Raw genomic sequence first — 25,666 nt, forward strand, 5'->3', positions numbered from 1 at the left:
TATCTGAGAATGGACTGTTCCAGTGGTGGGTGACGGGAAGCCAGATTCTCTGCTATGGAACCTCTCTCCAATTGATTTTGGTTAATTTTTATTTATTTAATTTTTATTTTAATTCATTTCCCTATCCACATTTGTTTGCAGGGGATTTACCTACATGTTGCTGCCTTTTGCAGCCCTCTAGCTCTTTCCTGGGCTGTTTTACAGCCTTTTTAGTGCCGAAAAGTTCGGGTCCCCATTGACTTCAATGGGGTTCGGGTTCGGGACGAAGTTCGGATCGGGTTCGGATCCCGAACCCGAACATTTCCGGGATGTTCGGCCGAACTTCTCGAACCCGAACATCCAGGTGTTCGCTCAACTCTAGATATAACCAATTAGTTTCAGCTTATATTCGTACAGGTAAATCTCCTATTTTCACTATTGATGAGAAAAATTAAGTTGTCAGGGATATACAAACACTTGGTTCAGTGTGCCTCCTCCAAATATCTATCACCTGGGCAACAGAGATGGTGTCGGGAGGATAAGCGACTGAACCAAATGGATTGGGATAGGATTCACAAATATTTGAGCTTTTGCTCACTCAATACTAATCACGTTACGGTTCAGTTATTTTTATTCATTGGTTGTATGTTTCCCCTGCCAGGATAATAGGAATGAAGGGGCGGAACCCCTGCTGTCTGCGTGGGGATCAGGATGTGGCTGATTTCTTACATCTATGCTGGTCCTATAAATGTTCAGGAATTTTGGCAGACGTATACAAAACTATTAGAGGTAGGACTAGTATTGTACTTCCTTTTGATCCTCAAGTTGCAGTTCCTAATATTTTGGGAGGTTCCATGTGCCCTAACCAAATTCCTGAGTGTTTTACCATAGTGCTTCACCTCGCCCATGTGATTATTGCACGGGTGTGAATCTCTAGAGAACCCCCTGCTATAAACTACTGGTTTAACTTAGTGGAGAAAGCGAAAGTTTATGAGAGAATTATTTACTTAACAATAAATACATTTGATGTTTGGTCCAAAATAAGGTCCATATGGTAGGCCATTCCCCCTTTTTCACTTGTTTTTTTTTTTCTTTTTCAGTATTCTCTAAGGTCTTGTTTTTTTGTATTTTCTAAGGTCAAAATAAAAGAATGTAAAAAAAAAATACATATCTCCTTGTGCTTCATAGATCAATTTTCTTCTAATATTTGGACACTAAGTTTTTGGTGTTAAACTCCAACTGTTTAACCCCTTCTACTCCAGGAAAATGTTCACCTTCCTGCCCAGGCCAATTTTTTTTGCAAATCTGACATGTGTCACTTTATGTGGTATTAACTTTGGAATGCTTTTATTTATCCAAGCCAATTATCCAAGAGTGTTTTCTCGTGACACATTGTACTTCATGACATTCATAAATTTGAGTCAATATATTTCACCTTTATTTATGAAAAAATCCCCAATTGACCAAAAAATCCCCAATTTTCAACATTTTCATTTCTCTGCTTTTGAAACAAAGTGATACCTCATTAAATATTTATTACTTAACATTCCCCATATGTCTACTTTATTTTAGCATCATTTTGTAAATGTCATTTTATTTTTTGGGGACATTGGAAGGCTTAGAATTTTAGAAGAAATTAAAAAAAAAATTAAGAAAATTTCCAAAACCCACTTTTTAAGGACCCGTTTAGGTCTGAAGTCACTTTGTGGGGCTTACATAATAGAAACCAGGCAAGGTGACAAAAAAAAATTGTTTTGGCACAGTTTTTAATAATTTATTTTTACAGCATTTACCTGAGGGGTTAGTTTATGTGATATTTTTTATAGAGCAGGTCGTTATGGACGTGGCAATACCTAATATGCAAACTTTTTCTTATTTATTTAAGTTTTACACAATAATAGCATTATTGAAACCAAAAAAATGATGTTTTAGTGTCTCCATAGTCTGAGAGCCATAGTTTGTTTTATTTTTTGACCAATTGTCTTAGGTAGGGGCCCATTTTTTGTGGGATGAGATGATGGTTTGATTGGTTCTATTTTGGGGGGCATACACCTTTTTGATCGCTTGGTGTTCCACTTTAAATAATGTTAGGTGCAAAAAATTGCTTTTTTGTCACTGTTTTTATATATTTTTTATTATGGTGTTCACCTGAGGAGTTAAGTCATGTGATATTTTTATAGAGCTGGTTGTTACAGACGCGGCGATACTTAATATGTATACTTTGTTTAATTTATTTCACTTTAACACAATAATAGCATTTTTGAAACCAAAAAAATTATGTTTTAGTGTCTCCATGTTCTGAGAGCTATAGTATTTTAAGGGTGATTGTCTTATGTAGGGGCTCTTTTTTTGCGGGATGAGGTGAATGTTTTAAAGTTTTATTTGTGCCATTTTGATTGCTTGGTGTTGCACTTATTGTAATGTAAGGTGACAAAAATGGCTTTTTTTAAACAGTTTTTATTTATTTATTTTTTACTGTGTTTATCGGTGAATCATGTGATATATTTATAAAGCTGGTCGTTACGGATACGGCGATACCTAATATGTGTGTGTTTTCTTTTTTCTTTCCTTTTTTTTTAAATATAAAATCAGGGGAAATGGGTGTTTTTTTCATTTTTTACTTGAAACCTCTTTTTTATTTAAAATTACTTTTTTTTTAACTTTATTTCTGTCCTACTCTGGGACTTTACTTTTGGGGGTCTGATCCCCTCTGCAATGCATCACAATAAATCTTTATTGTAATGCAGTGCCTGTTAGTGTATCACACTGAGTAATACACTAACAGGTTGCCTAAGAGACGAGCCTGAGGCTGGATCTCATGGGCACCCGTAGAAGGCAGGTCCCAATGCTGTGGAAGGTATTAGGCTGCCTCTGCGCAGCATCGGGCTGCCTTCTCACCCATCAGGTCCCTGCCACAGCAATGCAGGGACCCGATGGGCTCCCTCACCCGCCGCAAATCCCCTCTATGCCGCGGTCAGTGCCGGATACAACAGGGGTACCTGCCGCCATGACGTATTATTACGTCATATGTCGGGAAGAGGTTAATATTTTCTTTTTTTATAATAAGATTTTCCCTTGGTGGTCGCCTCAAACTGTTCAATCAGTAATTTTTCATAATAAGATTTTTTCCCCACATAATGTTTCACACATACGAGCTAGTCTCCTTTCCAATAAGAAAGAAGGAATATTGATTATCTCAGACCAGAAACCCAGCTCTTTCTGGGTGACTACCATGTACTTTAGCAAAGCTAAGCAAAGAATACTTGCCAGTCTGCCAGAGAGACCTTGGTTGGGGTTTTATTTTTACTTAAGGAGGGTGCCAAGTATATGTGAGGCGTATCATTGTAAGCCAGTCCATGGTCCTCTGGATTGACTGACTTACAATACACGTACCACACATACTAGGCACTCTCTGTAATGAACAGAGAAAACCCCAGACAACATACATATATTTTGCTCAGAAACCTAAAGTAGTATAGTAAGTAATCTGTCTCTCTTGCTCTCATCCTAGAGTCTTTCCAGAAAATATCAGACCAGAAAGTGTTATGTACCAATTTTTAAGAGAATTGGAACATATTTGATTAGATTTTTTAATTGATTTGTTCCTGAATCAAACAATCTGATTGACAGAAAATATGGCTGACAAATGGTAGAAGTCAGAGACTGACACAGGAGAAGTATGGTGGGTAAAAATTCATTCAAGTTTTTGGTTTGGCTTGGAATATCCTTTACTGGACGTCTAACAGTGATTTATAAAAGTGAATATATATATATATATATATATATATATATATATATATACAGGGAGTGCAGAATTATTAGGCAAATGAGTATTTTGACCACATCATCCTCTTTATGCATGTTGTCTTACTCCAAGCTGTATAGGCTCGAAAGCCTACTACCAATTAAGCATATTAGGTGATGTGCATCTCTGTAATGAGAAGGGGTGTGGTCTAATGACATCAACACCCTATATCAGGTGTGCATAATTATTAGGCAACTTCCTTTCCTTTGGCAAAATGGGTCAAAAGAAGGACTTGACAGGCTCAGAAAAGTCAAAAATAGTGAGATATCTCGCAGAGGGATGCAGCACTCTTAAAATTGCAAAGCTTCTGAAGCGTGATCATCGAACAATCAAGCGTTTCATTCAAAATAGTCAACAGGGTCGCAAGAAGCGTGTGGAAAAACCAAGGCGCAAAATAACTGCCCATGAACTGAGAAAAGTCAAGCGTGCAGCTGCCAAGATGCCACTTGCCACCAGTTTGGCCATATTTCAGAGCTGCAACATCACTGGAGTGCCCAAAAGCACAAGGTGTGCAATACTCAGAGACATGGCCAAGGTAAGAAAGGCTGAAAGACGACCACCACTGAACAAGACACACAAGCTGAAACGTCAAGACTGGGCCAAGAAATATCTCAAGACTGATTTTTCTAAGGTTTTATGGACTGATGAAATGAGAGTGAGTCTTGATGGGCCAGATGGCTGGATTGGTAAAGGGCAGAGAGCTCCAGTCCGACTCAGACGCCAGCAAGGTGGAGGTGGAGTACTGGTTTGGGCTGGTATCATCAAAGATGAGCTTGTGTGGCCTTTTTGGGTTGAGGATGGAGTCAAGCTCAACTCCCAGTCCTACTGCCAGTTTCTGGAAGACACCTTCTTCAAGCAGTGGTACAGGAAGAAGTCTGCAAGGTAAGAAAAACATGATTTTCATGCAGGACAATGCTCCATCACACGCGTCCAAGTACTCCACAACGTGGCTGGCAAGAAAGGGTATAAAAGAAGAAAATCTAATGACATGGCCTCCTTGTTCACCTGATCTGAACCCCATTGAGAACCTGTGGTCCATCATCAAATGTGAGATTTACAAGGAGGGAAAACAGTACACCTCTCTGAACAGTGTCTGGGAGGCTGTGGTTGCTGCTGCACGCAATGTTGATGGTGAACAGATCAAAACACTGACAGAATCCATGGATGGCAGGCTTTTGAGTGTCCTTGCAAAGAAAGGTGGCTATATTGGTCACTGATTTGTTTTTGTTTTGTTTTTGAATGTCAGAAATGTATATTTGTGAATGTTGAGATGTTATATTGGTTTCACTGGTAAAAATAAATAATTGAAATGGGTATATATTTGTTTTTTGTTAAGTTGCCTAATAATTATGTACAGTAATAGTCACCTGCCCACACAGATATCCCCCCTAAAATAGCTAAAACTAAAAACAAACTAAAAACTACTTCCAAAAATATTCAGCTTTGATATTAATGAGTTTTTTGGGTTCATTGAGAACATGGTTGTTGTTCAATAATAAAATTAATCCTCAAAAATACAACTTGCCTAATAATTCTGCACTCCCTGTATATATGTATATACAGTACAGACCAAAAGTTTGGACACACCTTCTCATTCGAAGAGTTTTCTTTATTTTCATGACTATGAAAATTGTAGATTCACACTGAAGGCATCAAAACTATGAATTAACACATGTGGAATTATATACATAACAAAAAAGTGTGAAACAACTAAAAATGTCATATTCTAGGTTCTTCAAAGTAGCCACCTTTTGCTTTGATTACTGCTTTGCACACTCTTGGCATTCTCTTGATGAGCTTCAAGAGGTAGTCACCTGAAATGGTTTTCACTTCACAGGTGTGCCCTGTCAGGTTTAATAAGTGGGATTTCTTGCCTTATAAATGGGGTTAGTACCATCAGTTGCGTTGTGGAGAAGTCAGGTGGATACCCAGCTGATAGTCCCAATGAATAGACTGTTAGAATTTATATTATGGCAAGAAAAAAGCAGCTAAGTAAAGAAAAACGAGTGGCCTATCATTACTTTAAGACATAAAGGTCAGTCAGTCCGAAAAATTGGGAAAACTTTGAAAGTGTCCCCAAGTGCAGTCACAAAAACCATCAAGTGCTACAAAGAAACTGGCTCACATGCAGACCGCCCCAGGAAAGGAAGCCCAAGAGTCACCTCTGCTGTGGAGGATAAGTTCATCCGAGTCACCAGCCTCAGAAATCGCAGGCTAACAGCAGCTCAGATTAGAGACCAGGTCAATGCCACACAGAGTTCTAGCAGCAGACACATCTCTAGAACAACTGTTAAGATGAGACTGTGTGAATCAGGCCTTCATGGAAGAATATCTGCTAGGAAACCACTGCTAAGGACAGGTAACAAGCAGAAGAGACTTGTTTGGGCTAAAGAACACAAGGAATGGACATTAGACCAGTGGAAATCTGGTCTAATTTGAGATCTTTGGTTCCAACCACCGTGTCTTTGTGCGATGCAGAAAAGGTGAACGGATGGACTCTACATGCCTGGTTCCCACCATGAAGCATGGAGGAGGAGGTGTGATGGTGTGGGGGTGCTTTGCTGGTGACACTGTTGGGGATTTATTCAAAATTGAAGGCATACTGAACCAGCATGGCTACCACAGCATCTTGCAGCGGCATGCTATTCCATCCGGTTTGCGTTTAGTTGGACCATCATTTATTTTTCAACAGGACAATGACCCCAAACACACCTCCAGGCTGTGTAGGGGCTATTTGACCATGAAGGAGAGTGATGGGGTGCTGCGCCAGATGACCTGGCCTCCACAGTCACTGGACCTGAACCCAATTGAGATGGTTTGGGGTGAGTTGGACCTGCAGAGTGAAGGCAAAAGGGCAAAAAGTGCTAAGCATCTCTGGGAACTCCTTCAAGACTGTTGGAAGACCATTTCAGGTGACTACCTCTTGAAGCTCATCAAGAAAATGCCAAGAGTGTGCAAAGCAGTAATCAAAGCAAAAGGTGGCTATTTTAAAGAACCTAGAATATTACATATTTTCAGTTGTTTCACACTTTTTGTTATGTATATAATTTCACATGTGTTAATTCAGTGTGAATCTACAATTTTCATAGTCATGAAAATAAAGAAAACTCTTTGAATGAGAAGGTGTGTCCAAACTCTTGGTCTGTACTGTATATATATATATATATATATATATATATACATATATAATATATACAGTATATATACACACAGGAACAAAAGACAACAGCATCTCAGGTTCCAAATGTAGCTCCAAACTGTTTATTCAAACAGTCAAGTCCACCATACAAAAATGCAACATTGTGGCAGTACAACTGCCTCTTTCAAGCATAAAAACAAATTGCAAGTCAAATACATATATACCCCCACCTAATACACCATTGGTTAAACCACAGATGTCCTTCATCTATAATTAAGCACATAGCAACTCCTCCCTTGGACCACATAATAGTGTTATAAACATAATGAATATGTGTAACTAGCTGAAAGACCCGGCTTTGCTCGGGTATATTTAATCTATTTCATTTAATGTTTGTGTGTGTCGTTAAAAGATATCAACACTATCCACTATAACAGTGACATCTACAGCACCCCGTCCCCAAAACAGTGACCTCCACAGCCCCCCACCCCTTACCACTTCCCCCCCACAGTGCTCCGTCCTTTAAAATTGGACCTCCACAGCAGCCTTCCCCTCTAACAGTGACTTTCATAGCATACCACCCCCTTGACAGTGACTTTTTCAATCCCCGTCCGCTGAGGAGTGGAGAGGGTGTGGCCTAACCAGATCAGGGCGTGGCTTAGTGGGACCTAGAAGTTGATTTTTAACTTCACTTTTTAAATCTCAGTTGGCTGAGTGGGAGGGGGCGTGGCCTAACCATATCGGGGGCGTGTGTTTTGGAAAAGCTCACTCTAAGACAGCAGCACTGTGCTGTCTGAGTGTAAGCTTCAGGGAGAAAGTCACCCTCCCTCCCACCCCTGCAGCAGAAGATGATTTTTACCATCATTTTTTCAATTCCGGTCTGCTCAGGAGTGGGAGGGGGCGTGGTTTAGCGGGACCTGGGGGCAGGGTTTTAAGTCTTTTGAGGGTGGACACATTGTGGCAGGGGGCGTGTCTAGGCTCCTTCCTGCAAGAGTGACACCCCTCTGGGCATATTACTGGCTCATTTGCATACCAAATAACCTGGATTTTCAGAGGACAAAAACATCTATTGCTGCAACAAAGGCACATCTTGAAATAAGGTACTAAGCAGTGATGGTCAGTTCGCAGTGTTCACCAGCGAACACATGCGGGCTGCCATCTTTAGTAAGGTAGACTCACCCGTCCAGCGATGCACAGGTAAGCCCTTACCTGTGCCTGTGCCGCAAGCTGGTCTGAAATCAAATGCGGTCACTGGGAGCAGGCAGTTCCGAGAACAGCCCGATGAAGGCCCCCGGAGGCTTACCTGTGCATCGCCGGACAGGTGAGTCTACCTTATTAAAGATGGCAGCCCGCATGTGTTCACTGGTGAACACTGCAAACTGAGCATCACTGGTACTAAGTGCTATTAGGCCATAGCTTTACTTTAATAGCGATTATCCTTGTGAGAGATTTCCTTTAAAGCTCTCCTACAGCAGTGAAGATAAATGTTATGGAAACCTGGAGTAAAACTGTGTGTATGTGGAGACTGGAGGACCTGCGAGCTTCTATTGACTGATAAGGGTCATGTGACCAAGCTTCTATTGGCTCATGCATTTTTGGGGAATATCTCAGGAACTTATATCCTAGAGAGCTGAGACCTGGTCTAAAACCTTCCTGGACACCTGATGTACCTGTGTGCCAAATTTTGTGATTGTACATGCGACGGTGTGGATTCCTTTAGCAGACATAAATACATACACTCAGCTTTATATATTAGATTAAATATAAGGTATCCATGTTTGGACAGACACATACCGGACCGCTCCATCCGATTGTATATATAAGAGACATGGACAATAAGAATGCTGATAGAATGTCTTCTTCCTGAGTAAAAGCTGGAAAAACCTCCCCAGAAGGTGCTCGGGCGGTGCTCCCGCTGCTGGGACATATAAACAACAGAAGGGCAGCAGCATGTGGGGATAACAGAGCCAAAATCCTCCTACTCAAAGCATCATCTCTGTGTGTGCAGAACTGGGCATACATGTGGGACACACCCACGCCATTTTGGATACTGGCTGCCCTTACTCCTCCACTGTGACGAGCCAGCACAGCAAGTGCATAGGTGTTCTCTAAATGTCAGGGTGCCACCCCAAAATCTGACATTTGTAGACCCATACATGTTACCTATAATGAAATAAAAGGTGAAGGTTAAAAACAAGTAATTTGTATGTATATACTGTACATAATGTCCTTAGTATTTTATATATATATACATATATATATATATATATATATATATATATATTTATATATAAAGAAAATCGATGTTTCACCTCTTAGCACTTAAATGGGGTCATTTATCAAACTGGTGTAAAGTAGAAATGGCTTAGTTGCCCTTAGCAACCAATCAGATTCCAGCTTTTTTGACTACTCCTTTGGAAAATGAAAGGAGGAATCTGATTGGTTGCTATGGGCAACTAAGCCAGTCCAACTTTACACCAGTTTGATAAATGACTCTAAAAGTGTCTAGTTCCCTAATCCACCATAATTCCTGAATAATTTTTCTCTGTCCCCCCCTCTACGTGGAGGAGGAATATGATCTATGATTTTGAAACATAATTTGTTAATATTATGGTTTTGCTCAATACGTTTTTTTGCAGATGGATGATTTGTGATTATTCAGACAATTTCTGCATTCATCGCTTGTTTCCCCTATGTAGTATAGACCACAAGGGCAATATATCATATAAATGACGTATTCAGGCCTACACGTGTATCTGCCCTTAAAGGGTTTCTGTCATCAGAAAAATGGGTATTAAGTGCTTAGAAAGCGTTTAGAAAAACAAACTTTTAGACTATGCAAACAGTCCTCTAGGAGCAAGGGGGTGGGGGGGGGTGGGGTGTGTGTGTGTGGGGGGGGGCGTTACACCTGTTCCTAGAGGCTCTGTTCACTTACCTCTTTCCGCGCCTTCTACAATTGATTGATAGGACCAGGTCAGCGTCGGTCTCCTGGAGAAATCTCGCGCCTCGTCGTCCCGTTCAGTATTCGGTGCAGGTGCAGTGAGGGAAGGACGTTCGCCGACAGCCGACTTCTTTACTGCTTCTGCTCTGTATAGGTCACAGTGAGGAAGCCGGCTGCCGGTGAATGTCCTTCCCTCACTGCGCCAAATACTGAACGGGACGGCGCGGGCGCGAGAGTTCCCCAGCAGACAGGAGACCAACACTGGCCTGGCCCTGTCAATCAAGGGCGTGGAAAGAGGTAAGCCTCTAGGAGCAGGTGCAAGTTTTTTTTGCTAAATAACCGGTATGTCATAATGCCCTGGTACTTAAGGACACATGACGTACCGGCGGGCGGCGATCGGAACTGGGTGCCTGCTGAAATCAATCAGCAGGCACCCTGGGACAATGCGGCGGGGGGGTCCTGTGACCCCCCGGTATCGGCGATCGCAGCAAACCGCAGGTCAATTCAGACCTCTCAGGATCACTTCTGATTGGCTGCAGGGCGGGCGGGAGGTTTAAACTTACTGCGGCTCTGCCTCCTCTCGCTTTCTGTGTCCGGAGCCCGTGGAGAGAGGAGCAGCGGCGGATCTGTGCCCACCACCCCCAATCTCTGCCCAGCACCCCCCTTCTGACCGCCCTCTGGCACTAAAAGGTACATAGGGACAGGTTAGGGAAAGGTTAGGCAGGGATATTCAGGGAAAGGTTAGGGGAAAAAAAAATGTTAAACTGTTGCACCACCCTGATCTAGCGATGATGATGAGCTCCCAAGGCGGCAGAGACGCGGCCAGGCGGAGCAAGGGGACCCCCATGCAAGGGACCCTGTGGCCCACACAGCTCTGGGGCTCGTATTAGTTTTCCAGCCCACCAGATAAGTCCACTTGAGCCCCATACCGGTGAACTTGCATGGTGTACCCCAGATGATTTTGAGCCTGTGATTCCTGATTTTGTTGGCCAGCCAGGAATCCAGATTCGCACAGTGGGCTTCACTGAATATGACTATTTTAGTCTTTTGTTCAGTGACCACTTTGTGAATCTGATAATGGAGCAAATGAACTTGTACGCCCAACAGTTCATTGCTCAACACCCGGGCTCCTTTTTAGCTAGGGCCGGTGGCTGGACTCTGGTCAGTGCAGCCGAGATGAGGTCGTTTTAGGGCCTCGTGCTGCACATGGGCCTAGTCAAAAAAAACCAGTGTCAGGCATTACTGAAGTGAGGACATCCTCTACCAGACCCCACTTTACAGTACGGCCATGACACATTCCCGTTTTGAGGCCATTCAGAAATGCCTGCATTGTTCAGATAATGCAGCATGTCCCCCCCAAGGTAATCCTGCCTATGACTGCCTGTATAAAATCAGGCCGGTCATCGATCACTTTGGGGCCAAATTTTTGGAGGCCTATGTACCTGGAAGAGGTCGCGGTTGATGAATCTCTAATTGCTTTCAAGGGGAGACTCATTTTCCGCCAGTATGTTCCCTCTAAGTGGGCGAGGTATGGCGTGAAGCTGTACAAACTTTGTGAGAGTACTTCAGAGTACACGTACAAGTTTTGTGTGTATGAGGGGCGAGATTCCTGTATTGAACCCCCAGAATTTCCCCCCACTCTGGGTGTTAGCGGGAAACTTGTGTGGGACCTTATGCACCCACTGCTAGATAAGGGTTACAACCTGTACGTGGATAACTTTTATACTAGTATCCCCTTGTTCCAGTCCCTCGCCGCCAGATCCACGTCCGCTTGTGGGACCGTGTGCGTTAAAAATCAACGCGGCCTCCCTACCCACCCCCTCCAGGTACCTATTCCCAGTGGTGAGACCCGTGCCCTTACCAGTGGAAACCTGTTGCTGGTCAAATACAAACCGGATTCAAAAAAAGTTGGGACACTATACAAATCGTGAATAAAAACTGAATGCAATGATGTGGAGGTGCCAACTTCTAATATTTTATTCAGAATAGAACATAAATCACGGAACAAAAGTTTAAACTGAGAAAATGTACCATTTTAAGGGAAAAATATGTTGAATCAAAATTTCATGGTGTCAACAAATCCCCAAAAAGTTGGGACAAGGCCATTTTCACCACTGTGTGGCATCTCCCCTTCTTCTTACAACACTCAACAGACGTCTGGGGACCGAGGAGACCAGTTTCTCAAGTTTAGAAATAGGAATGCTCTCCCATTCTTGTCTAATACAGGCCTCTAACTGTTCAATCGTCTTGGGCCTTCTTTGTTGCACCTTCCTCTATAGGTGAAAGATCTGGACTGCAGACTGGCCATTTCATTACCCGGATACTTCTCCTACGCAGCCATGATGTTGTGATTGATGCAGAATGTGGTCTGCTATTATCTTGTTAAAAAAGGCAGGGTCTTCCCTGAAAGAGATGACGTCTGGATGGGAGCATATGTTGTTCTAGAACCTGAATATATTTTTCTGCATTGATGGTGCCTTTCCAGACATGCAAGCTGTCCATGCCACACGCACTCATGCAACCCCATACCATCAGAGATGCAGTCTTCTGAACTGAGCATTGATAACAACTTGGGTTGTCCTTGTCCTCTTTGGTCTGGATGACATGGTGCCCCAGATTTCCAAAAATAACTTTGAATCGTGACTCGTCTGAACACAGAACAGTCTTCCATTTTGCCACACTCCATTTTAAATGATCCTTGGCCCAGTGAAAACGCCTGAGCTTGTGGATCTTGCTTAGAAATGGCTTCTTCCTTGCACTGTAGAGTTTCAGCTGGCAACGGCGGATGGCACGGTGGATTGTGTTCACTGACAATGGTTTCTGGAAGTATTCCTGAGCCCATTCTGTGATTTCCTTTACAGTAGCATTCCTGTTTGTGGTGCAGTGTCGTTTAAGAGCCCGGAGATCACAGGCATCCAGTATGGTTTTACGGTCTTGACCCTTACGCACAGAGATTGTTCCAGATTCTCTGAATCTTTGGATGATGTTATGCACAGTTGATGATGATAGATGCAAAGTCTTTGCAATTTTTCGCTGGGTAACACCTTTCTGATATTGCTCCTCTATCTTTATGCGCAACATTGTGGGAATTGGTGATCCTCTACCCATCTTGGCTTCTGAGAGACACTGCCACTCTGAGAAGCACTTTTTATACCCAATCATGTTGCCAATTGACCTAATTAGTGTTAATTGGTCTTCCAGCTCTTCGTTATGCTCAAATCTACTTTTTCCAGCCTCTTATTGCTACTTGTCCCAACTTTTTGGGGATTTGTTGACACCGTGAAAATTTGAATCAACCTATTTTTCCTTTAAAATGATACATTTACTCGGATTAAACGTTTGATCTGTCATCTACGTTCTATTACAAATAAAATATTGACATTTGCCATCTCCACATCATTGCATTCAGTTTTTATTCACAATTTGTTTAGTGTCCCAACTTTTTGGGAATCCGATTTGTTTAAGGACAAGAGGGATTTCCTTGTACTGTCCACAATTCACGGTAACGGCATCACCCCTGTCCCTGTGCGAAGTACCATGGCAACAGTCCTCAAGCCCGATTGTATCGTCAACTACAATTGGTATATGGGAGGACTTGATCTCTCTGATATAGTTCTCAAGCCATATAACGCCATGCGCAAAACCCGTGCATGGTACAAGAAAGTTGCGGTCTATTTGGTACAGGTTGCCTTGTACAACTCTTTTGTACTGTCCCACAGCGCTGGCAACACAGGGAAATTCCTCCAGTTCTATGAGGCAGTCCTCAAGGCCTCTGATGGGAAAAGAGCTGGCAGGAGTACCTCGGAAACAGGAGGCGCCTGGATCGTCCCTGGCCAACACTTTCCAGGTGTGGTCCCCCATACTGGAAAGAAGGGACGAACCCAAAAAAGGTGCAAAGTGTGTTACAGGAGGGGGATACGGACGGTGTACAGGAAACAAGGCAAAGCAACATGTATAAACGACTTGCTGGATCCAAAAACTAAGGAACCAAGGGAGACCCCTGCAGAAGACCTGGCACTTTCCCTGGCTGCTCAGCCTATGCAAAGATCCGAATGGTGGAGGTTTGCATATCCACGAACCTTGACTATAAAGCCCTGAGCACCCTACAATAGTGAGGGGACACGACCACCGGCTCCCTACACAAGATACGGAGGGAGTCAGGGTCACCTGGGATCCAGCAAACAGAAAATAACAGATAAAGGTACGACACTTAGCTTTGAAGCAAACAGGAGGACAGAGTCAGCGTGCACACACACTCCAGGAAGTAGTATAAGCCGCCCAGAAAAGCCTTCTGGGGAAGAATTTAAAGGGAAGCAATTAGTCCAACACATGACAGCTGAGAGAGGCTAACGAGAGGAGGAGCTGAATACCACAACACAGAAACTCAAGGAGGAGGTTCTGAAAGGCCTCTGTCAGAGCTTCTCAGCTGTCTGGTTGTGACACTCTGTCAGAGCTTCTCAGCTGTCTGGTTGTGACAGTACCCCTCCCTCTACGAGTGGACTCCGGACACTCAGAACCCACCTTCTCAGGATGGGACCTATGGAAAGCCCTGATGAGACGAGAGGCCTTAATGTCCGTCACTGGGACCCACATCCTCTCCTCAGGACCATACCCCTCCCACTGAACAAGGTAATGAAGAGAACCGCGGACAAGACGAGAATCCACAATCCTAGAGACCTGAAATTCAAGATTCCCATCAACCATAATCAGAGGAGGAGGCAAAGGCGAGGGTACAATGGGTTGAACATAAGGTTTCAATAAGGACTTATGAAAAACATTATGGATCTTCCAAGTCTGAGGAAGATCAAGACGGTATGCAACAGGATTGATGACAGACAGGATTTTGTAAGGCCCAATAAACCTAGGACCCAACTTCCAGGAGGGAACCTTCAATTTGATATTCTTGGTAGACAACCACACCAGATCACCAACATTCAGGTCCGGACCAAGCACACGTCTCTTATCAGCCACACGCTTATATCTCTCACTCATGCTCTTTAGATTATCTTGAATCTTTTGCCAAATAGATGACAAAGACGAGGAGAATCTGTCCTCATCAGGTAAACCAGAAGACCCCTCTCCCGAGAAAGTCCCAAACTGTGGATGAAACCCATATGCACCAAAAAATGGTGACTTATCAGAGGACTCCTGACGACGGTTATTTAAAGCAAACTCAGCAAGGGACAAAAAAGAACACCAATCCTCTTGATTCTCCGCCACAAAACAACGCAGATATGTCTCCAGATTCTGATTGACGCGCTCTGTCTGGCCATTCGACTGCGGGTGGAAAGCAGAAGAGAATGACAACCGAACCCCCAAGCGAGAACAGAAAGCCTTCCAGAATCTGGAAACAAACTGCGTGCCCCTATCAGAGACTATGTCTGAAGGAATACCGTGCAATTTGACAATGTGATCAACAAATGCCTGCGCCAGCGTCTTAGCATTGGGCAAACCAGGAAAAGGGATGAAATGCACCATTTTGCTAAAACGGTCCACCACCACCAGAATCACAGTCTTCCCCGAGGAACGAGGCAGGTCCGTTATGAAGTCCATGGACAGATGTGTCCAAGGACGGGAAGGAATGGGTCAGGGAAGGAGAGGACCTGATGGCCGTGAATGAGGGACTTTGGCACGAGCGCAAGTCTCGCAGGCTGCCACAAAACCCTCAACCGACTTACGAAGCGCAGGCCACCAGAATCTCCAAGCGATGAGATCCAGTGTGGCTCTTACCCCCGGGTGCCCAGCAAGGACCGTATCGTGGTGTTCTTTAAAAATCTTGTGTCTTAAAGCGAGAGGCACAAACAACCTCCCAGGAGGACAAAGATCAGGAGCCTCTGACTGGGCTGCCTGCACCTCTGCCTCCAATTCAGGAAAAAGAGCAGAGACCACCACACCTTCAGCCAAAATGGGACCCGGGTCTTCAAAATTCCCGCCTCCCGGAAAACAACGTGACAGGGCATCTGCCTTCACATTCTTAACTCCAGGGCGGAACGTGACAACAAAATTAAACCTAGAAAAGAACAACGACCATCTGGCCTGTCTCGGGTTCAGACGCTTGGCTGACTCCAAGTAGGCCAGATTTTTATGGTCAGTAAATACGGTAATAGGGTGTCTGGCTCCCTCTAGCCAATGGCGCCATTCCTCAAAAGCCAACTTGATGGCCAACAATTCCCTATCTCCCACATCGTAATTTCTCTCTGCGGAGGAGAGTTTTCTTGAGAAAAAGGCACACGGTCGCCAATTGGCAGGAGAGGAACCCTGAGACAAGACCGCCCCCACACCCACCTCAGAAGCATCAACCTCAACTATGAAGGGTAAAGAAACATCAGGTTGCACCAAGATGGGAGCGGAAGCAAAACTCTCCTTGATATCAGAAAAAGCCTTACGCGCCTCTACTGACCAAGAAGAAAAATCTACCCCCTTTCTGGTCATATCAGTGAGTGGTTTAACAATAGAAGAATAATTCAAAATGAACTTCCTGTAATAATTGGCAAAGCCCAAAAAACGCATCAGCGCCTTTTGATTCTCAGGAAGCTCCCACTCAAGCACAGCGCGGACCTTCTCGGGGTCCATGCGAAAACCAGAAGGCGGAGAGAAGAAACCCCAGAAATTGAATTTCTGGAACCGCAAACACACATTTTTCCAGTTTCGCATATAATTTATTCTCCCGCAGGATGAGCAAGACCTGACGTAAATGTTCCTTATGAGTTTTGAAATCGGGAGAAAAAATCAAAATGTCATCCAAATACACCAATACAAATTTTCCCATCAAATGATAAAAAATGCTGTTCACGAAATGCTGAAAAACGGCTGGAGCATTCATCAAACCAAAAGGCATAACCAAATTTTCAAAATGGCCCTCAGGGGTATTGAAGGCCGTCTTCCATTCGTCCCCTTCTCTGACCCTGACCAGGTTGTATGCCCCTCTTAAATCTAATTTGGAAAAGACTTTAGCCCCAACAACCTGGTTAAATAGGTCCGGGATCAGAGGAAGCGGATAAGGGTCACGAATTGTGATATTGTTCAGCTCCCTGAAATCCAGACAAGGTCTTAAAGAACCATCTTTTTTCTTAACAAAGAAAAAACCAGCGGCAACAGGTGACTTCGAGGGTCGTATGTGTCCCTTTCTCAGACTCTCAGAGATATAAGCACGCATAGCGATCCTCTCAGGTTGGGAAAGATTGTATAAACGAGATTTAGGCAGCTTGGCGTCTGGGATGAGATTAATAGGGCAATCGTACTCCCTGTGCGGGGGCAAATCCTGAACTCCACTCTCAGAGAAGACATCTGAAAATTCAGAGAGAAAAGATGGTACAGTCTTAGTAGCAACCTCAGAAACAGATGTCATGAGGCAATTCTCTCTGCAAAAGTCACTCCAACCATTTATTTGCCTCGCTTGCCAATCAATGGTGGGGTTATGCTTAGTGAGCCAGGGCAGCCCCAACACCAGAGGGGTGGGTAAACCACTAAGGACGAAACATGACACATCCTCAACATGAGCATCACTCACAATTAAACGGATATTGTGAACTATGCCCTTTAATGATTTTTGAGAAAGTGGAGCGGAATCGATAGCAAAAACAGGAATATCCTTTCCCAAAGTGCGCACCTGGAAACCATGAGTTATCGCAAATTGATTATCAATGAGATTAACCGCTGCTCCACTATCCACAAAAATCTCACAAAAAATGTTCTTGCTCTCTAGCGCCACCCTAGCCGGCAGGACAAAACGGGAACTACAAGCAAATGGAAAACCTTCAATTTCCAGCCTCAACCCTGCCAATAGTAACAGACGGAACATTTTTAAAAGATTTTTTCCTGTTTGTTTCTTTATTACTCCCAGAAAACTGCCTGAATCTCCTAGAGGGACAAATATTTGCCAAATGATTTATACCTCCACAACAAAAACAAACCCTCCCATGCGGGCTGAATCTTCTATTGTCAGAAGCAATCAACCCCAGCGGCATGGGCTCCTGCTCAGAAGGGGCTGACGGCGACTGAGACCCCTGCGCACAGAACGGGACCGCTGCACTGTCCTGGGACTGAGTATGACAGGAAGGGGACATCTCTCCTCTCTCTCTAAGACGCCTGTCAATACGAACGGCCTGAGACATAGCAGAGTCCAAAGAACTAGGCCTCTCATGAAAGGCAAATGCATCTTTCAATCCCTCTGAAAGACCATGGCAAAATTGACTTCGGAGCGCAGCATCATTCCAACCAGTATCAACTGCCCATCTCCGAAATTCTGAGCAGTATATTTCTGCGGATTGTTTACCCTGGCATAATAGACGTAGTTTAGACTCAGCCAGAGCAATACGATCCGGATCATCATATATCTGACCCAGGGCTAAAAAGAATTCATCCACTGAACGGAGAGGCCGTGCCCCCTCCGGCAGCGAAAAGGCCCAGGACTGAGCGTTACCTCTGAGCAGCGATATAATGATCCCCACCCTCCGTTCCTCATCACCAGAGGAGTGGGGAAGAAGGCGAAAATGGAGTTTGCAAGCCTCTCTAAAACGCACAAAATTCTCACTACCCCCGGAGAACGTATCCGGGAGCGAGATCTTAGGCTCAGAACAAACTCCATGAACGCCAGCTGAACCGGTCACTTGAAGCTGAGAAAAAGTCTTACGGAGATCAGCTACCTCCAATGAAAGACCCTGAAGGCGTTCAGCCAAAAGTGAAACCGGATCCATGCTTGAGACGGTTACGGCGGCTTATAATGTCACGGACGGTGTACAGGAAACAAGGCAAAGCAACATGTATAAACGACTTGCTGGATCCAAAAACTAAGGAACCAAGGGAGACCCCTGCAGAAGACCTGGCACTTTCCCTGGCTGCTCAGCCTATGCAAAGATCCGAATGGTGGAGGTTTGCATATCCACGAACCTTGACTATAAAGCCCTGAGCACCCTACAATAGTGAGGGGACACGACCACCGGCTCCCTACACAAGATACGGAGGGAGTCAGGGTCACCTGGGATCCAGCAAACAGAAAATAACAGATAAAGGTACGACACTTAGCTTTGAAGCAAACAGGAGGACAGAGTCAGCGTGCACACACACTCCAGGAAGTAGTATAAGCCGCCCAGAAAAGCCTTCTGGGGAAGAATTTAAAGGGAAGCAATTAGTCCAACACATGACAGCTGAGAGAGGCTAACGAGAGGAGGAGCTGAATACCACAACACAGAAACTCAAGGAGGAGGTTCTGAAAGGCCTCTGTCAGAGATTCTCAGCTGTCTGGTTGTGACACTCTGTCAGAGCTTCTCAGCTGTCTGGTTGTGACAGACACATGCCCTGATCATCCGGGTCTCTGCATTATTGGTTGCTTCAGGGAGTACCACACTCCCATGAAGTACTAAATTTATAATCCCCTTCCCCAATTTTAATTCCATTTAGCCACTGACAATCGAAAAAAAACTATGGTTCTCAGACTTAAGACACTAAAATAAAAATTTAATTTTTTTAAATATTATTTTGTAAAACTAAATTTAATAAAAAAAGTAGACATATTAGGTATCGCCGCGTCTGTAAGAATCTGCTCTATAAAAATACCACATGACCTTTCCCCTCAGATGAACACGGTCAAAAAAATAAAATAAGAAAACGGTGCAAAAAAAAGGTATTTTTTTGTCACCTTACATCACAAAAAGTGTAACAGCAAGCGATCAAGTCATATGCCCCCCAAAATAGTGCCAATAAAACCAACCTCTCATCCCGCAAAAAATGAGCCCCTACCTAAGATAATCGGCTAAAAACAAAAAAACAAAAACTGACTCAGACTATGGAGACACTAAAATATAATTTTTTGTTAATAAAAGGATAATATAATGTAAAACCTAAATACATTTAAAAAAGTAGACATATTAAGTATTGCCGCATCCGTAAGAATCTGCTCTATGAAAATACCCCATGACCTAACCCCTCAGATGAACACAGTCAAAAAAATGAAATAAAAACTGTGCCATTTTGGCAAATTTTCCATGTTAATCCTTTTTTTGCAGTAACAAAGGAAGGTTTAACAGCCAAACAAAACTTAATATTTATTACTCTGATTCTTCAGTTTACAGAAACACCCCATATGTGGTTGTAAATTGCTGTATGACCAAACGGCAGGGCGCAAAAGAAAAGGAATGCAATATGGTTTCTGGAAGGCAGATTTTCATGGCCTTTTGTTTTCGCACCATGTCCCATTTGATGAACCCGTGATGCACCCCTAGAGTAGAAACTCCATAAAAGTGACCCCGTTCAAGAAACTACATCTCTCAAGGTATTCAAAACTATTTTTACAAAATTTATTAACCCTTTAGGTGTTCCTCAACAGGAACACCTATGGCAAATGGAGATTAAATTTCTGAATTTCTATTTTTGGCAACCTTGCCTCACAAAAATGTAATATAGAGCAATCAAAAATCATATGTACCCTCAAAATAGTCCCAACAAAACTGCCACCTTATCCCGTAGTTTCCAGAATGGGGTCACTTTTATGGAGTTTCTACTCTAGGGGTGCATCAGGGGGGCTTCAAATGGGACATGGTGTAAATAAACCAGTCCAGCAAAATCTGCCTTCCAAAAAACACACGGCGCTCCTTTCACTCTACGCCCTACCGTGTGCCCGTACAGTAGTTTACGACCATATATGGGGTGTTTCTGAAAACTACTGAATCAGGGCAATAAATATTGATTTTTGTTTGGCTGGTAACCTTTGCTTTGTTATAGGTAAAAAATAAATTAAAATGTAAAATTTGTGAAAAAATTGAAATTCTTAAATGTAATCTCCATTTACCAATAACTCTTGTGGAACACCTAAAGGGTTAACAAAGTTTGTAAAATAAATTTTGAATACCTTGAGGGGTGTAGTTTCTTAGATGGGGTCAATTTTATGGAGTTTCTACTCTAGGGGTGCATCAGGGGGGGCTTCAAATGGGACATGGTGTAAATAAACCAGTCCAGCAAAATCTGCCTTCCAAAAAACAACACGACGCTCCTTTCCCTCTACGCCCTACCGTGTGCCTGTACAATAGTTTATGACCACATATGGGGTGTTTCTGCAAACTACAGAATCAGGGCAATAAATATTGAGTTTGGTTTGGCTGTTAAGACTTGCTTTGTAACTGGAAAAAATGGATTAAAATTGAAAATTTGCCCAAAAAACAAAATTCAGAAATTTTATCTCCATTTGCCATTATTTCTTGTAGAACACCTAAAGGGTTAACAAAGTTTGTAAAATCAGTTTTGATTACCTTGAGGGGTGTAGTTTCTAGAATGGGGTCATTTTTGGGTGGTTTCTATTATGTAAGCCTCACAAAGTGACTTCAGACCTGAACTGGTCCTTAATAAGTGGGTTTTTGAAAAATTTCAAGATTTGCTTCTAAACTTCTAAACCTTGTAACATCCCCAAAAAATAAAATGGCATTCCCAAAATGATCCAAACAGGAAGTAGACATATGGGGAATGTAAAGTAATAAATATTTTTGGAGTTATTACTATGCATTATAGAAGTAGAGAAATTGAAACTTGAAAATGTGCAAATTTTTCTAAATTTATGGTAATTTTATATATTTTTTTAATAAATAAAAATGATTTTTTTTAACTCGATTTTACCAGTGTAATGAAGTACAATATGTGACGAAGTACAATATGTGATGAAAAACCGTCTTAGAATGGCCTGGATAAGTAAAAGCGTTTTAAAGTTATTCACACATAAAGTGACACTGGTCAGATTTGAAAAAAATGACCTTGTCCTTAAAGTGAAAATAAGCCTGGTGCATAAGGGGTTAATGTATTTCCGACCCGCATGGAGATGTACGAAGGTGTCACCTTTCACGGTACAATGATACTGTTACAATGGCTGTGCTTCAATCATGAAAAATTCCTCATTTTTTGTGGAGGTAGCTAGGTTTGTTTGTTCTGTGAACCACTTTCCACATCTGTGGTAACCAACAGGTCCTTCACATTTTTCCCTCTTCTATACGCCATAATGGGAGAGTCCATTAAATAAGTGGTTCTTTTGACTAGGTCCTAATTATTACAAATAATCCTGGCAATCTGCTTGCTGAGAGTAAAGCTATGAACCGCACAGCATTGTGGGAGAAACAACTATAAATAGGGAAAATTAAATAACCACAATAGCAACACCTGGAGGTTAATGATGTGGGCAGTATCAGAAATAACACAAGATGCCTATTGATCCATAAGGTAAACATGTAAAACCAAACCAAGTGTTGCCAGTCTCAAAGATCTCCTGCCACTCACTGTCACGGGGACGTCCATATGTCTCGGTATGTCTGTGAGAGTACCCCCCCTTCTACGAGTGGCCTCCGGGCACCCAGGACCGACCTTATCCAGGTGAGACCTGTGAAAAGCTTTTACCAAACGACTGGCATTCACATCACTTGTTGGCACCCACATCCTCTCGTCAGAAGAGCTTGAGAGTCAATTATTTTGGCGATCTGGAATTCCAAACTGCCGTCCACCATGACAGGAGCAGGTGGCAAGGAAGACGGCTCCAAAGGTTCAACATAGCTCTTCAACAAAGATTTATGAAACACATTATATATTTTCATTCATAAAGCAGGCGGCTCGCCCACTCGCCCAGCCTCCTGCCTGCTATGCAAGTTAGTTGTAAGTACCATAATAAAGCCTGGATAGGAGTTGAATTAACATTGCCTATATGATTACTACAGTGAGAGGGGCCCGGTGTAGAAGAATCAGTAACTGCACCGGGCCCCGCTGCCATTACAAAACAGGATGCCGGCTCAGGGGTCCCTCCTCCCTCACGCTGATACACATGCCCTCCACGCTGCGCGGCAGCGATGTATCAGTGCTATTACAAAACAAGATGCCGACCCACAGGGACACTGTTATGGGGGGGATCTGTGGATGACACATAGCATAAGATGCTGTGTATCATCTACAGATCCCCACCATAGCAGTGTCATGTCATCCCCAGATGCCTCTATAATGGTGCCATCACCAGATGCCCCCATAATAGTGCCATCCCCAGATGCCCCCATAATAGTGTTATCCCCAGATGCCCCCATAATAGTGTTATCCCCAGATGCCCCCATAACAGTGCCATCCCCAGATGCCCCCATAACAGTGCCATCCACAGATGCCCCCATAACAGTGCCATCCCCAGATGCCCCCATAACAGTGCCATCCCCAGATGCCCCCATAACAGTGCCATCCACAGATGCCCCCATAACAGTGCCATCCCCAGATGCCCCCATAACAGTGCCATCCACAGACCCCCATAACAGTGTGTCATCCACAGACCCCCATAACAGTGTGTCATCCACAGACCCCCTTAACAGTGTGTCATCCACAGACCCCCATAACAGTGTGTCATCCACAGACCTCCATAACAGTGCATCATCCACAGATCCCCACAATAGTGTCATCCACAGACCCCCATTAGTTCAAAACCCACCAAAAGCACACCTTTTGGTTTTAAAATATTTTTTTTATTATTTTCCTCCTCAAAAACCTAGGTGCGTCTTATAGGGTGAAAAATACAGTAAGTCTCCAGGCTCTGATCAGTGCGCTCTGTCTGTCTATTCAACTGAGGATAAAAAGCCAAAGAAAAAGACAGTTGTACCCCAGCCGAGTACAGAATGCCTTCCAGAATCTGGACACAAACTGAGTCCCACGATCCGAAACCACGTCAGAGAGAATGCCATGGAGTTTCACAATGTTATCAACAAACACTTGAGCAAGAGTTTAAGCATTAATGGGGGCATCGGAGCATCTCATGCTCCGATGCGCTCCTGTGCCCTGCGCTAAACCGCACAGGGCACGGGCTCTTTTGTTTTCAATAACACACTGCCGGGCGGTAACTTCCGCCCGGCAGTGTGTTCGGTGATGTCACCGGCTCTGAGGGGCGGGCTTTAGCTCTGCCCTAGCCGTTTTACTGGCTAGGGCACAGCTAAATCCCGCCCATCAGTGCCGGTGACGTCACCGGGGTTCCTGTCAGCCCAATGGAGAGCCCCGGTACGTCACCGGAACTCCTAAAAATGCCTTTGCCCTGCGCAATTTAGCGCAGGGCAAAGGAGAGCATCGGAGCATGAACTGCTCCGATGCTCCTGTCAGGGGGGCTGCCGGGGTGAAAATGGAGGGATGTCCAGGTTCAGCTCTGAACCCGGACAACCCCTTTAAGTAGACCAGACAATGCTATAAAGTATACCATTTTACTAAAATGATCAACCACCACCAAATTAACTGTCTTTCCTAACGAATTAGGCAGATCAGTGATAAAATCCATAGATAAATGTGTCCATGGTCTGGATAGGATAGGCAACGGAAGTAGGGATCCGGAAGGTCGAGTATGCGTGCACAGACACTACAGGCCTACACATAGTCCTCAACACACTTATGCAACCCCGTCCACCAGAATCTACTAGAGATGAGGTCGGCGGGAGATCTGCTCCCAGGGCGCCCCGTAAGAACCATACAGTGATGTTCCTCAAACACCCTGTAACACAATTCTGATGGCACAAACAATTTCACAGAGGGGCAAGAATCTGGTGCGTTTCCCTGGGCCTCTAACACCTTCACCTCTAGGTCAGGGCATAAGGCGGATATCACCACTAGTGTTGAGCGAGCATGCTCGGCTGAACTGCTATGTTCGACACATGGCAGTACTTGGCTGAGTACCGCATGTGCTCGAGCGCCATGCTCTAGTCTCCTTCCAGCATGTTTCATGGCTGCTATGCAGCCAATAAACATGCAGGTAAGTACTGTAATTACTGTAATGCTGAAGCCTTGTTGGTTACTGGCATTACAGTGATCGGCTGGCCGAAACACGTGATCGGGTACTATATAGCACCCGATGGCGTGTGTTCGGCGGCGCTTAGGAAGGGACAGATAGTGTAGGGAGTGTGATCCCAATCTATTTAGTTGAAAAATGTTTCAAAGACCGAAAAGTCCTTTTAAGGACTATCGTGTGTGGTGGCAGCAATATAATGTAGCCTTTAAAAAAAAGAAATTCCATACTTTTCTATACTTATTCTATAGAGGGTGCCTGCAGTGACTTGTGACATCTGTGCAATACCTTCTGTGTGTCAGGGCCAGAGATAGAAAAAACATACGGTAAGTGAAAACTAGTATATTTTTTCCATACTTTTCCTATTGAAGGGTGTCTGCAGTGACTTGTGACATCTGTGCAATACCTTCTGTGTGTCAAGGCCAGAGATAGAAAAAAATATAAGTAAAAACTAGTATATTTTTTCCATACTTTAACGTACTTTTTCCATATACTGTGCTTGCTGTGAACTGTGACATCCGTGCCACATCTTGTGTGTCAAGCGTGCATATAACATTTAGTATGAAGAAGGCGAGCATTAAGGGATGGGGAAGTGGCCGTGATGCTGATTGTTTATGCAGAGGCCATGGCCCTGAGCGCGTTGAAACTGTGCCTGCTGCCAGAGCACAAGAAAAACAATCATCCATGATACCTAGCTTCATGTCCCAGTTTGCAGGGCATCGCAGGCCAAAACTCTTGAAGTCAGACCAGTGCAACCAGGTGGTCGGTTGGATTGCAGCAGATAATGCTTCCAGTCGGTTAAGCACCACCCTGTCTTCCACCAAATCCAGTCTCAGTAGCAAGAGTCTGGTCAACAGAATCCTCACCCTGATCCTTCTTCCTCCCACCATGGAGAGTCTGGCCAAACAAGTGATCCCACACTCGGATATTCCGAGGAGCTCTTTTCATTGCCATTACTTGATTTGACCCTCTCGCCAAGCACACTTAAAGAGCGACATGAGATCTTGTGCCCTGATTGCCAACCTCTTGAGCATCCAC

Source organism: Bufo gargarizans, chromosome 3 (assembly GCF_014858855.1).
Source record: "Bufo gargarizans isolate SCDJY-AF-19 chromosome 3, ASM1485885v1, whole genome shotgun sequence".
Classification (NCBI taxonomy): Eukaryota; Metazoa; Chordata; class Amphibia; order Anura; family Bufonidae; genus Bufo; species Bufo gargarizans.